General features: G+C 38.6%; 1 protein-coding gene across 1 annotated transcript in view; it reads right to left on the bottom strand.

Moving 5' to 3' along the window:
* Cad99c (cadherin 99C) overlaps positions 1-14480 on the bottom strand; it is a 116420-nt gene that overhangs the window by 61257 nt on the left and 40683 nt on the right. The gene's annotated exons all lie outside the window — the stretch shown is intronic.

Below are 14480 nucleotides of genomic sequence, written 5' to 3'. Positions count from 1 at the left end.
GGTTTTACTTTTAAAACAGTGTTAGTGTGAAATAGAAGTTTAGAAAATATTTGAACCACTCTGTATAAAATATTCCCCGATTTTGCCATTAAAACAGTGTTAGTGTAAAATAGTAGCTTAGAAAATACTTGAACCACTCTGTATAAAATATTCCTCGATATTGCCAATAGAATATCAATTTTGCAGGAATTCCAATTTGAACATAATCACAGAAAGTTACATTGACTGACTACAATTTCGTAATGATCGTGAGTAAATTGTGTGCTATAAAAGCATTGCAAAAACGAAAATGCAGCGGCCCGAGGTTGGTCTGTGGGTCGCAACATTGCTGCCACAATCTCCCATCCTGTTTGCAGAGAGGCAAAACGTCAAGCAAGACTGTTACGTCCCGTCTGAATTGTAGAACGCGCTAAAATCTCGTGTTACGAAAATCGAGAAGCACGATGTCCATTACGGTCGGACGATACACGGCACAGGTGCCTGCGTGTAATCTCGACCACGGAGGCGAGCTGCGAGAAAGGAAGAGAGAAAAGGCAGAGGAAACAGGATAAAGGAGATAACAAGTGAAAGTGCCACGTATGCAACCTGCGCCAGTGCTCATTTGTTCACAAATATAGTCTGCAAATGCGATGCTCTCGTTTTAACAGAGCTCGTCTGGCAAGTTGCATCCTCTGTTGCGTTTGTATCTGTATCTGATGTCGGCTAACAGGTGCGCGATTAAAAGTGAAGTCAAAATCCAGGCACCATTTTTCTGGCGATGCTGCTCTGTGAGTTTGGACTCGATGAACTCGATAATCTTCTCGTGTCTACTTTTGGAGTGAAAAGGAATTCTGTGAATGTGTTACACAAAAAGAAGAGTAAATGTCTTATTAAGGAACTAGCGCTCCGTTTCACACACTTGCTCGTTTATTTAGCCAAGATTAGACAAGCTCGGTGAAGATTACTTAACTCGTGTATGCGATCAGGAACTCTCATTAGCGTATAAATATTCAACGTGAGCATGATAAGCCTATTGCATGGGACTCAAACATGCATACAGAAATATCGCAAGAAACTCTGAGCACGTCTGAAGATGCGCACAAATAACCCGTGGTTCCGGAGTCACTGGACAGTCGCACCTGCAATTGCTGCAAGACTGTTTTAAGATCAACATCCTCCAAATGCTCCACGTGCGGACTTGGAATATCAATTCAGGACATTCCACTCTTTGCACATCAAACGGTAGATATTACTATCCACATTATTTTTCAAGCCAAGAAACATGCTTTACAACTGTCAAGTACTTCTCTAATTCTGTGCAATTTGTGAGTGGATCAAGGACTACGATTGTATGCTTTTTTATGTCTGTGACATGAAGATTTCATGGGTCACAGTCGAATTGAAGCCATCTAAACGAGGATGAAAGGGTGATTCCACATGTCAAAATAAGACAGAAATTGAGGAGAATAAAGTTGCGTCTGAATTTTTATTTCTTAATTACCTTAATTGGCAAAATTCATCTATTCTACCCAAAACACAGCGAACTGAATAGCAGCATGGTCAGCTAGAAGCTTGCTTCCATAGCAGCGGTACAGCTAAGTAGAGCATTAATTATCATAACTGCTATGCTCCTCGTGTATCGTAAAATCCCTCCCCACATCTGTGTGACATGCGGTAATAACCATTGCTCCTTTAAGCGCTTATAATTAACAACCAAAAGTTCAAACGTGATTTCATTACTCCTAATTCCCATCCTGTTTCATCCCTTAGAATTACTTCTTAAATTCTCCTCCACCATTAGCAAAGCCCTTTGAATATCCTCGAGCGCATCTCCAAGGCGACTCTCCAGCAGAAAACGCTCCGAACCTCGATATTCCTCCCATCCCAACCGAAACCGAATTTGCTGACAGTGGGTGGCGAGAGAGACGAACCGCGAACAGTTAATATCAGTGCGCTTCGGGTAGACGTGTGTCACGCGTGGGTGGCATGTCTCGGTGCATGCGTGCGCGAATCACGTGGCCGAACATAAGCGTAAACGCGGGACAGAGGGACGCGTTAGTCATGGTGCTCGGGGTTAGCGAGTCAGTGGGGCACCCACACGCCCACGCGCGGCCGGCTAATACAGGCGCGAGCGAGTCGGTGCAGATGATCTACTACAGCCGAGATCCCTCTCGCTCGAACGTAATGGTGACTGGTCCCGCGCGCCGTGCGCCTTCAATTTAGCTGCGGGTAATCTCAGCCCAGCTCGGGTACTCCTTCATGTCGCGGGATCTCTCTGCTCGGCTGTTCAACAGCGCGTATTACGTTCTCATCCATAGAAGTTACTGCTGCGAAACGTTCCAGCGATCGTTCGCTCTTAATATGCGAGCATCCTCGCGAGTACGCTGCAAGGATGATATCCAACGAAGACTATCCTAGAGTAATATTTACGGCGATGGGAATCTCGGGTGATCGCGGGTTAATGCACCCAGGATTGATTACTTGTATAAATACTTCCGCTGTCGCTCATTAAGCTGGAATTTTTCATCTGGATGGAGCGGTCATGAATACCGCGTTGAAACGGTGAATTCTAGCCGCGGCTCTTTTCTCGAGTTTGTAATTGAGAATTTATTAGAGTTAACAGGCAGGTAGAGACAATTGCTTATCGTCTTTAATGGGCGCTTCGTTTAGTGGAATTCGTTTCGTTTGTTCGTGGTATTCACGGTTTTGTATGAATCAGGATGTTCGATTTTCTTTGCGGTTGGTACTCTGTAATGCGTCGAGCATCGCGTGATTTTACTACGGCCTTCGTATCCTTTCATTTTATGCAAATATGTACAGTGCAGGGTGTCCTGCAGCACGTGGAACCCGCTTGAGGAATCAATTCTGCGCACGAAAACGATAGAAAAGTTTATAGAAATACGCCCTATTCGATCTTGTTTTCGAATTATGTTGGAATAACTGTATTTATATTGCCGAAACATGCGAGAGAGTTGTACGAGGCTTCCATGAAATCCGAATAATACCTGGATAAATGGTCAGGGTGAGACAGTCAATGATAAAACGTCTGCAGACTCCTGTTCAGATACAAGGTCACTTCGAACATCTGTTGTGAAGGTAAGCAGATACAGTGTGTTGAAGAAGAAACTCGCTGTGACTCGAAAACATAGTCGAATAGGACGTACTGTATATATGAATTTTTTTGGTATTTTTGTGTGTAGAATCCATCTCTGAATATACTCCTATTGGAGTTTCTAAACTCGATTTATGTGTTTATGTACTAGGAGTTTATGTGCTAAGATACGATGGAATTGGAGAATGACGAAATTGCATTTAAAGCTTTGTTTCCGAGCTATCAATTGTTAAAGATGCACTTAACACGTTTATTGCCAACTACGAGAGAACTGCTGGTTATCTCGGTTTGCCAAAAATAGCGTGGCAGTCAACGTGATAAAATGCGCGTAAAATATGTCTGACTTTGGACTCATTCTACTACAATCGCTGCGCCCGACCTGGTTAATGCTCGCTGGCAGTAGAATAAGTCCTTAGTCAGACATTTCATGCGAACATCAGACGTTTTTGCAACAGACAGTAGCTCTAAATTTATACACTTTCAGATGAAATATCATTTTTCGCGACCAGAAATTTCGAAATATTTTCATGACATGCATATATTTTCAGTCGAATAGATTTAGCAGTAATTTTGTCACAATAATTAAATAAATGAGAACTGTCCGATCCTCCCTCGCGAAGTACCCTCAAACATTTATTCCTCAAGACAGCACTATAATAGTACAATTGCTATAACAGATAGTCCGATTATTGCGAAAACGTTCACGACACGTCGAACACACGCAAACTCTGTCCAACGGCACAACTCGGCAGAATCTACAGTGGTGTTATTTATGCGATGTCGTTATATAAATGAAAGAAAAATAAGGAGACGCCTGGTTCTGCGCGACCTGTTTCGCAGCTATAAAAATGGCCAAAGCCAGACCTCGCTGCTTACTTCACAGGAATACCACGGTTCGTTTGGAATTTACATTGAGAGCGAGCTACCAGCCACGCCAAGAGGAACGGGCGTGTTGTAATATTCGCACCATTCTGCGCGTGCTTCTTTCCACGACCTGCAGACTCGACGGCCAGGGATACGACTAGATTTCACTCTCTGATAAAAAACAGAAAATCTACGACGAGTGTTCTGTCGTCTGAGAATCCTTAATATAAGAAATTTGATAAAAAGATATAGATAAAAATCTTGCCTGCATAAGATTACAGAGTATGGATATGGTATTGGTTGTCGTTCCATCACTTTCAACTGTGAAGTAGTTTTTCCATAATAAGTGCTATTTATGGTTATTACAGGTTTGCTGAACTCCTCTGTTGAAGTAGACATATCTACCTGTCATGAATGTAGCATTTATGGAAATCACTAGCAAGGAGACTGCAGTGACATTTAGATCATCAGTTTCGAAGTAGTTTCCGAATGTTTCTTGTTATACGTGTAGAATTAAATTAAATTTCATTCTGAGAAAACGTCATCTAGGTAGCATTGAGATTCCAAGGCACACTGTTCATCCTCATTGAGAACGTTAGTCATCCCCGTGGCTCATGGTAGTTGTGGAGCCAGTTGTTTCAAAAAGATTCTTTATAAGTATTACATGATCTAAAGTGATTTGCCATGTAGCTAAAGTACTTAATAAGATTAGTTCCCCTTAAAATGAAGAAATAGTGAAATCGCTGAGAATGAAAACGACCTGATAATGAGAGAACGAATTCTATGGCCTTTTTCGCACAATTGTATTAACTGTATCACACGGTCATTTTCGTAATTAGCGTAACTTTTAACGAGCAATCGCTGTCATTAACCCATTTCCAGCGATTCATTCATCGGTTGACAGTCGCACGCTTCCAGCCGAGATGTGGCAAAGCAACTTTAGATAGAAAGCGACTTACAGGTCATTGAACAGTTTAATTAACTCGATAGTAGAATTGTTTTATATCGACTAACATTGAATAGTAACAAGTAATAAAATGCAACATAAATAATTCTATGACAGCAGTCTGCAAAGACAAATCATAATAACGACACATAAAATTCATTTCTTTTACGCATTATACAGACTAATTTCTCGTAAGCTCTCAAGGTAGAGTTAATCCGCTTATACGTTTCATGAAAAACAAGTATATCCCCAGAGAATACTTCCATTCTTGAACTAATCTGGTTCAGTGCTAATCGTACGGAGGTTGTCACACGATAAACCTACATACATCCACATTGCTTGACTTTTGTGGAGCACACTTGCTCTATAACTTGAGCAATACTGAACGCCTACGGTGCACAGAACTTTCATAGATCATTTCCAATTTCCGGTGCACGTGCTACTTCCTTTATACATGTCTGTACTAAATTTGCTGAAAGCAATCTCATACAACATATGAACTCTACAGTGTACTCAAACCAAAGCAATATGCCCTAAAAGATCTGTATATACTTTTCATCCAAAACTAATCAAGAATTGACTATTTTGGACCACGTAACCACAAACATCTCCCAAAAGGAACCCAGTAGAGATTGATTTTCACTCGAAACTGAGACATTTATCACCAATTACATCGCTACGAAATTGTGATTACCGTGACTATCTGAGCAATCAAGATAAAACAAAGTTCTAGTAGCTGACAGGAGCGGCATGTAGTTAGCGAGTATGTCAGTGTCCCGGCAGCGACTGTAGTTTGCACCTGCGCGAATTGAGCAACGCACGTCGCCCACAGTTCATTCACTATTTGCATTCGAGGTTCATTGCGATTCCGCCAGTATCTCATTCAGTTATCGTTTCCGCGACGTGGCCAAGGACGAGGATCACGCGAACGAGCGAGCGCGCGCCTAGACACGCGGAAGAGGATCCGCGAATTCCGTCTGATCATCGGTCGATCGTAACTTAGCCTGCTTTTTTTTTCGCCCTCGCCCCGATGAAAAGGCGAGGCGAGTGGACCGCGGTTAATAAATCAACGCTGGCCAACCAACGATCTGTTTCGTTGCGAAATCACTATGGTATGAATCACTTGCGCTGAGATAAGCTAGACGTTTAGAAGCTGCGCGTTGACGTGTACGCGATTCTGACCACGCTAACTCGTATAACGTCAGCTTTTTTCTTTTTTTTTCTTTTTTTTTTCAAGCTGGGTTGAATACCTTTGCTTGGCCACGAGATCAGCGTCAGGATGTAGCCGAGGCGCAGATGAAGAGTATGCGCTTTAAAATGAGAGAAGTATCTCTCGACAAGAAAAAGTAGTGTCAGGTTTTATGCAGTCGTTGGGTGTAACGTTTTAAGGGCGATGGCTTTATTGGATAACCACTGACCCGATTAATAGACTTCAGATTGATTTCGATGGCAGGCAATTATGTTGAAATGTCCTGCAATACGTTCTGTCGAATGATACTAGCACTGTTCATCATTACTCTATTTGACGATCCTTTAACGGTTTTCCGAATGTCATTATGCAAAAACGATTTAGGAATGACGTTCGAATACGTGGTTGATAGATATTTGCCTATTTCTTACCAGACAATAAAGATTTTATCTCTGTTCCATATCATTTGTCTGTTATTGTGAACTCGTATTTCATATCGCCAAGTTACCTAGTAAAATGCGCTACCTCGTAAAAGAAGAGATATGTAATTTCGTATGCAGTTTGAATTTCGGTAAATTTAATATAGAAACTGAAAAAAGGCAACAGTCAGCTGTATGATGTTGAAAGAGCGTTTAAAAATACTTCGACAAACAATGGTAGGAGGATGAAAATGGAAGGGAAGGAAAAGCATAGGCGATGACTCGTTCGGCTTGGTCAAGCTCTTTGTTCGATGCGTAATACCGGTTCAAAAACGCATGCAAAGGATTCTCCTGTGATGGCTCGAAGAACGAGAGAGGATAGCGGCGAGTCGTAAACGGTCGGTTTTAGTGCTCCAAGTAACCAAGGGGGACGGAAAAGGTCCGACCGTTTCCGTTCCGAGTTCAAGCTCTTCCCTCGAGATACGTTCACAGAAGTTGTGCCAATTGTGGGGGTATAAAAGTGCCTTTCGTGAGAAAAAGGCAACGCGTGAAAAAAGCGTTCCAGATGATTGTTCACGTCTCTTAAAATCCTTGAGAAGAGCACTTACACATGACGAGTTGTAAATGCTGAGGCATCAGATAAATTTTTAATTGATAAAATAAGACAGGTGGATTTAATTCAGTTTCTGAATTCAATTATTTAGGCTAAAGGAAAAAAGAAGTAGGCAGTATTCGCGTCAATTTATTAAAGGAGAAGATAAGCTTGATCAATTTAAGAGTTATCCTCCTTTGTCAAAATTTAATTAAAAGGAACGTTACTTTCATTTCAGTCGATGATAAAAGCACCCCAAAAAAATGGGTATTGAATTAAGCTGGAGATTTTTATATGAAAAGAATTCCCTTTTAATGAGGCTGCGGACTCGAGACATTCGAATGGTCGAATTGTATCTCACTTATCTTGGGCAGGAAGCTCGAAGCGCCGTCTGATCGTCAAGATTCTCATTAATGGATATAAAAATGTTTTACTGCTGGTCGTATAGAAATACCTATCATTTTTTCTCTTACGCTTCGGCCAGAAATTGTGATTATATAGGCAGTGTTTCCTGCAAACATGATATAAAATCTGGGTCTTCCACATACATTCGGTCTCTCGAATTCCTTTGGTTCTCCTTTTTGTTTGCGTTCCTTGAAACACCTTGGAACTTGCTCGCTACTCACAACAACCTTGTTCATTCGGTTCATTTTACTCTAATCTTTTAATTTTATATTTCGTATTATAAAAATCATTGGGCTAAAAGGAATCCACGTCAGAACTTTTAATATTATTTACCTAATTAATAGGCGGCTAAGAAACACCCTGCTGAGTGTTTGGTACTTTCTTTCAGGTTTTCATATCTAAAATATTCTTTATCTTACTTATAAGTCACCGATGAAGTGGAAAAGCTTCAATTTATTCTATCTTAACGATTACGGTTATATCTAGTTTCCAGTAAGAAAATACCAAGTGTTTATGCAACGAAAGTGTTTACAGGCTCAAATAGAAGAAGCTAAACCGGCCGTACGCTAAATACACAAATGTGGCTTCTAAAATACAATGCAAATACGAGCTGGCTAGCCTTGAATGCGGACAGCATCTCCGCCACTCTTTTAGATGGAGACGTGCAGGTTCCCAATGGAACTTACATCCGCTAGAGTGCTAGAAGCTAAAATGTCAGTGAACTGTACGAGAAATCACCCTGAAGAAATGCAAATTTTTCTAAAATGATTACTGAAGAGGCTGTTCCTAAAAGATTCTATTAACATAATCAAAAATTTATTTCTACAAAAACGATTATATTCAAACAATGACTCAGATCCATCCTCTGCTTCAGTATCTTGAAATCCAAAACCTGTTTTATAAACGACTAAGTCGTAATTTACATGTTTTTTTTTTAAATCAAGTACGATAAAAAGATAACTCCAAGGTCCACATGGCTAGTTTTTTGTTGTCCATGTGAACAACAAAAATTTGAAAACTAGCAAAATGTTAAGCAGTGTTTTAGGCAGAATCACGCGATAAGAATTTATTATCTTTAAATCTAAAAACAGACTTGTAACGGTGAAGACTATTTTCCATGATTTATAAAAACTATATCTTAGCATCGACACCTTTAAGATATTTCAGAGAACCGAAGAAAAATTAATACAAGTGGATTTTGCATCTATAATCTTCCTTCCTACAAGGATTGAAATCTTCATGACGAATTAAAGTCTCCACACGATTTGAATCAAAAAAATGACCATTCTACACGGTGCGTCACGATGTACCGATTCATCACGTGTAAAAATACCTTTGGCGGATGGTAAAGCATCCCTCCTATCAATATTCCCCGCAAAACAAGTAGCTCTGCCTGTCTTATTTCTACGACTTCCGAAGGGGCAAGACGGATCGCAAGAAACAAAGGCCAGTGGAGAACTTTTCTGAAAAGCTGACACGATGAGTTGCGCCCGTACGATCGACAAGAAGAATTTGCATTCAATGCAATAACTTATCAAACCCTGAAAACGTGGCAACGGAGAGCCGCTCGATCTATCTTGATTAATAACTAGGAAGCTACGCGTACTACCTCAATACTCTATTCCCATGCCACGAGAACGCGATAAATTATAGTATTCGAACGAAGTACGGACGCGGGAAGGCCAAAGAAATTCTTTTCGAGAGGAAAACGTCTACGATCATTCGGCGGCCCATGACGAGATAGGGGCCGATACATGGATCGATTTCTGGACTCTTATTCTTCCAACCTCTAAGATAGCATCGATCAACGGTTCTATGTCGGGTTGATTTATCGAACGGATCATTAAGGATGAAGAACAAAAACATCGAGGAGGAAGGAAAAACTTGCTCGAGGTCACGATCTGCATGAATGTGTCTTCTTTTTAATTCATTTGGATATTCGACATTCATAATGAACTTATATAAATACTTTCCTTGTAAATTGCAATAAAGAACAAAATTTTATTAGATTTTAATGACAACTTTCTGAATATCTTAATGAAATATTCTCTAATTCTATAAAATTAAACCTCTTCAGAATTAATTAATTGTAGATATTGTAATAATTTTATGTACAGGTTTTTATACAAATTTCTGATTACGTATGGATTCGATTAACACTCATTGGTTTTCACAACTTGAGTTAGTTCTTCATCAAAAGGCACTTGTTGAAATTGCAGCTTTCCTTTTGAGTATCTATAAATTGTATTAATGTTATTATAACCCGTTTCTCCTCTGAAACTCATAGTTCTGATGTCCTTCCATGGAATTCATTTCCCTTCAGCATTTAATAAATCCAAAATTAACAGTGGCCATTGAATGGCACCGGTAATAAAATATCAACGCATAATACTGGCTTCGAACGAGTTGCCTCGCGACAAGTTCTAACCATAACGATAATCCACAAGCAGATTGTAAAACGAAGGAAATGCACGCAACTGATAATTACGTTGTAAAAACGCACCCTTTAGCTATCGTAAAAAATCGGGCTGAACATTAAAAATGTCACAGTTAAAGTTTGCCTAAGTGCTTTTTTAAGCAAGCTGTGCCGACAGCTTAATACAGTCGTGAAAGATGCAATAAGAGTTTATGCGAGAATCTTGATGGGAATGTTGTAAGCCTCAGGAATGCACTTAAGTAAATTGTCATAAACAAATGAAAGAATATAATATAATTTTCTAGTACATTTTTACCATAATTTTAGATTTTTATTTGACTAGGTACTTTCAAAATCTCATCAGAAACAAAATAAAAAAAATCTACTCATTCATTCTACTACAATCACAATTTTCATCGCTAAATCGAAAATCTATGTATTTTTAATTTTACATTTTAAAATTAATAAGTAATAAGTAACCACAAATAAATTCTAGCAATATTGTTTAATTGGAAACGCATTAAATTTCTGTGTCGAAATCTATATCATACGTTTCGGCCATCCCATATTATTCCACCTAATCTTATCTTGACGCTCAGATTTTCTTCTAGCAAAGCGAATGAAAAGGAGCAAACTTATTACAACACAGGCAGTGAAAAAACATTTCAGGCTTATATCGGCTGTTACGCGTGCATACGTATAGGCAAAGAGACCTCGTAGATTCTTCCATGGTTTATATACGAAACGCTTCAATTCCACCTTTCGCCAATGCGAAACGTTATGGTCCATAAACCTTGGCGAACGTTCACGCATTATCCTGCCTCATGATATAAACGGCAGCGTATCCCTGGCTACCACTGAAATAGCGAATATACACAAGATCCGACTGCGATCATCGGAATAAATATATAGAATCGTCGCTCGGTGTTCGCGGCATAACAGTCTCAAGCATCGACAAAAACAAAAGACAAGGGGTAGCGTTTCCTCCGCGGAGATAGCAAGCGATTCCCTTCAATGCACAAGCAATTCCAAGCAGGCTGCCGCGGCGACACGACGAATCCACCGATGCTACACCGATCGGATAGTACACGCGAACTCGCAAAGAACTAGTTCCCGAATTTTTCCATGGATCGCTGTGATTGCACGCCCCCGAGAGCAACTGAAACGAATGCTAGGCCGCGTTACGAGATGATGAATATAAAATGTTGAAACGTGACCGTTCTGCCCGCGCCGTGAGCACTCTGAGCACGTGGGTGCCTACGCGCGACTCTCTATGGAATATAGTTTCAATCTTAATGTACCGTTATGTGGAGTTAATTTGGTTCGAGGAATGCAAGCATTCGCCGAGAACGATCTATCGGAATTGTATTTGCTTAAGCTACTTCTTACGTGGGGTGTGACAGTGAGGTTTATTGCGAAGTGAAGTAACGTGACTGTAATGATCTTGAACGAACGTCTTGAATCATCAAATACTCAAATTTTCACGTTTCTAAATATTCAAATTTTCAAATTTTTACATTTCTAGACTTTCAAATTTTCTAATACTTAGATCTTCAGATATTATATCTTTAAGATATCAGATATTCGTATTTTTAGATTTTCAAATTTTCACATTTCTAAATTTTCAAATACTGAAATATTCAGCTACTCAGATTTTCAGATTTTTAGATATTTAAATATTCAGATTATCAGATTTTCAAGTATTCAAATATTCAAATTTTCAGTGATTCAAAGATTCAAATATTGAAATATTCAAATACTCAAAATTTCAGGTATTCAGATATTCAGATATTCAGATATTCAGATATTCAGATATTCAAATATTCAGATATTCAAATATTCAAATATTCAGATATTCAAATATTCAGATATTCAAATATTCAGATATTCAAATATTCAGATATTCAGATATTCAAATATTCAAATATTCAAATATTCAAATATTCAAATATTCAAATATTCAAATATTCAAATATTCAAATATTCAAATATTCAAATATTCAAATATTCAAATATTCAAATATTCAAATATTCAAATATTCAAATATTCAAATATTCAAATATTCAAATATTCAAATATTCAAATATTCAAATATTCAAATATTCAAATATTCAAATATTCAAATATTCAAATATTCAAATATTCAAATATTCAAATATTCAAATATTCAAATTCTCCAATTCTCCAATACTCAAATACTCAAATACTCTAATATTCAGAATTTTTAACTTCCAAATATTCAAAATTTTGATCTTCTAAGGATTCTATAAGATAATTGTAACTGTAAACATTTCATAAATTAGTCGACATGTATCCCCCACAAATGGCACAAACGATAGACTCAACAATCTCTACTTGCCAAGTACTAATTGAAAACACAAATTGAACCTCAGCAACTCTTCTCTTCAAGCACACAACAAAAATACAAAATTTCTATGCCTTAACACTCCTACGCAACAACTTGCACCACCTCAGGCTTTAACAATAAAACACCTATAAATTGCACTTGAACCATCATAATACATTCCACAATCAGTATTTGCCATTTACGTGTTATGTAACCTTGCTTCTTTAAAGGATGAAGAAAACCCACTTACAGAGGGTTAACGATGCTTCCTCTCCGCTAATATTCCCCGCATGGTGAGCACAGCTGATGCACGATCGTGCATTAATATATTGCAGGCACGCGTAACGCGTAACACGATAAGCAAACTTAGTTTCTGAAAAGATTGAACGCGAACGCGGCCGCCGGTACGGGGCACAGTGATTTCCGATGAATGGCCAGTCGTCTTCAAACACGTTGCCGTGTGACTGTAGGCGTCCAGGGATTCGCTGTACGTAGGCGTATATCGGTTCGCCGATCGCGTATCGCAGCACGCTAACACTGACAGATTATTTTATGGTTAAGGAATAGGATAATCCTTTCGATAAATATTCGCGAACGTAACCGGTATAAATTCCGCGGCTATTTCATAGCCTGTGCTCGCGATCGCGCTCCATTCAGACGTTTAACGTATAATTATTCTCACTGCCATCGACTGTCAATGAACTCGTATCGTGCTCGATGCCGGATGGTAATTGATTAATCTCGCTCGTATATCTTTCCCAGGCCGAGGAAAACACAGACAACAGGCGCTGACGAGAACCGACTTATCGCGGTATCGGAAACAATTCTTAGAACGCGGGGGCGCGCATCAATTTACTGGACAACGTTCAAAGGCGTTTGATAGATCGATCCGAGGATGGCAGAGACGGTAATCGTGTCTATGATCGTTGCAACTGCACGACTGATCCGTCTTTACTACGTAAACCTCGCGTTCAGAGTTTAATTGAGACGTGCGTCGAGAGATGTTCATGCATTCGCATTGTATTCGCTGGTTGGAATATGATTAGAGGGACGATGGACGAATGTGTTATATCATGTTTAGAGGGATCTCGTTGGTGTGAGTGTGATGTTCCGAGGGAGTGTCGGATATTCGTGAATCGTGAAGTGGTAAGTTGATTATAGGAATCGTATAAATTATTTGAGAGTTTTCGCGGTAGTTTTAATATTGAAAGTTTGAATAATTTGTGTAGTCTGTAATGGGAGGACAGATTGAGTGGATTATATAAAAACCAACCCTTGTCAATTGTTGTCTTTTTGTAGGAGGGCGAAAATATTCATATTCAGTTCTCGTTTAACAGATTAAATTTACTCGTATTACGTTCTTGCTGATACAAGTTTCACTATATTATAAATTACATTTATGGTCATTAGAATTGTTCTCATAAACGAAATCGTAAAATTTTACAAAGAAGGTTTTTATTGCGAGTCCCTTAAAAGCGAGAGAAGATAATGGAACGAAAAAGCAGCACTATATCATCTGACGAGATCATCGTTAATTACTTCGTAAGAGAACTTTCATTAGCTGCACTCTGCCGACTAAATCGAAGAAACTAGTTTCTACAGAGTATTTCAAAACATGTAAACATAACTTGATAATAAAAAAACAAATAAAAAGAGTCCTGTTACAAAATTGTTCTGTTTACTTACAATTTACATATCTCCTACTAAAAAAATACAAAAAAAACACTAGCTATCACAGACATTGAACTTCCTCTATCGAGAAGAACCTACGAACTGTTTCGCGAGATTTTTGATCAACTTTTTTTGAGCTATAGAAGACATCATCCAAAATAATCTCACAAAGTAATAAGGCGAAATCTTTCCCGTTTTCAAGCAATAAATTGTTAAAAATATAAACATTTGCAAATGTTAACGAAGTAGCATTTTCCGTTAATGTGTGCAATAGTAAATTCATTTGTACGAAACAAACATTTGTTAAATATTCGTGGTGCAGAATGCAGAGAAAATCTATGCTTTTCATGCTTTTATATAGAGTACCATCCACGAGTGTATGGGATATTCAGTGAACAATATATTGATGATACAGACTTTTTACCGGTCATTTTTTCTTTTATTTATTGATTACTTTAATTAAAAAGAACAATAAAGTGGAATATTTTAGAACAATTTTTTTTTAATTAACCACTAGACACCCGCATGGTTGCAGAATT

This window comes from Calliopsis andreniformis, chromosome 9, assembly GCF_051401765.1.
Source record: "Calliopsis andreniformis isolate RMS-2024a chromosome 9, iyCalAndr_principal, whole genome shotgun sequence".
Lineage (NCBI taxonomy): Eukaryota > Metazoa > Arthropoda > Insecta > Hymenoptera > Andrenidae > Calliopsis > Calliopsis andreniformis.
Note: the sequence above shows the minus strand (reverse complement) of the source record. Positions and strands in the feature narration are given on the sequence as shown.